Source organism: Myotis davidii, unplaced genomic scaffold (genome assembly GCF_000327345.1).
Source record: "Myotis davidii unplaced genomic scaffold, ASM32734v1 scaffold1439, whole genome shotgun sequence".
Taxonomy (NCBI): domain Eukaryota; kingdom Metazoa; phylum Chordata; class Mammalia; order Chiroptera; family Vespertilionidae; genus Myotis; species Myotis davidii.
In genome coordinates this window covers 177,370-178,477 of record NW_006292342.1, presented here as the reverse complement: position 1 = coordinate 178,477, position 1,108 = coordinate 177,370, and the positions used below count along the sequence as shown (strand labels likewise).

Sequence of the window (1,108 nt, the reverse complement as noted above, 5' to 3'; positions counted from 1 at the left end):
TTCCCTCTCCTTGGATCTGTGACTAGCTGTGAGCCAATAGACTGTGGGGCTAGTGACGTTGCGTGGCTTCTGAGTTGAGGCCAGAAAAGGCGCTGCAGTCGCTGCCTTGTTTGCTGGCACACTCACACTCCGGCTGCCTTCAGCCACCCTGTAGCAGCCCCGCGGTCCTGAGGTCACCAGGTGGGGAGGAAACTCAGGCCACTGAGCTTCCCGAGAGGGAGGTGCCTGTCCGAACCCTGACATGCTCCAGCCTCCTCTGTTCTAGCTGTGGCCTTTGGCCCTGAATCAGAACCACCCCGCTGAGCCCTTCTGAGTTCATGGCTTTTGTGACTGTGAGATAAATGATGATAGTTTTTTATACTATAAGTTTTTTTTTTTAATCCTCACCCGAGGATATTTTTCCACTGATTTTTAGGGAGAGTGGAAGAGAGAGGGAAAGACAGAGAGAAACATCGATGTGAGAGAAACACACTGATTGGTTGCCTCCTGCATGAGCCCCAACCAGGGCCTGGGCCAGGGAAGAGCCTGCCACAGAGAGGAAGGGAGAGGGATAGAGAGTTAGAAACATCAATGAGAGAGAAACATTGATCAACTGCCTCCTGCATACCTCCAACTGGGAATGTGCCCGCAACCAAGGTACATGTCCTTGACCGGAATCGAACCTGCAACCTTTCAGTCTGCAGGCCGACGCTCTAGCCACTGAGCCAAACCAGTTAGCTCTCATTTATTTTCTTTTAAAAAATTGATTTTAGGGAGAGAGATAGATCCATTGCTCTAAGAATCCATGCATGCATTGGTTGACTCTTGTATGTGACTTGACCAGGGATTGAACCCCAAAACTTGGCGTATCCAGACGATGCGTATGTGCCCTTGACTGGAATCAAATCCAGGACCCTTCGGTCCACAGGCCAGCGCTCTACTTACTGAGCCAAACTGGCTAGGGCTACACCGTAAGTTTTGATTTATTATTTAGCAATGGTAACCAGAACAAGTAGGTAAAGTTATCTCCATCGTATAGATTAACACACTAAGGCTCAAGAAGGTGACATTTCCGCTCTGTCCCACCCCTAGCTAGCTTTAAAACTGAGATTTGAACCTAGTTTTTTAA

The 1,108-nt window shown here is 48.8% G+C and overlaps 1 protein-coding gene across 1 annotated transcript in view; it reads right to left on the bottom strand.

Moving 5' to 3' along the window:
- The window catches only part of RDH8 (retinol dehydrogenase 8 (all-trans)), a 7,029-nt gene that overhangs the window by 4,260 nt on the left and 1,661 nt on the right, over nucleotides 1-1,108 (bottom strand). The window lies entirely within an intron of this gene.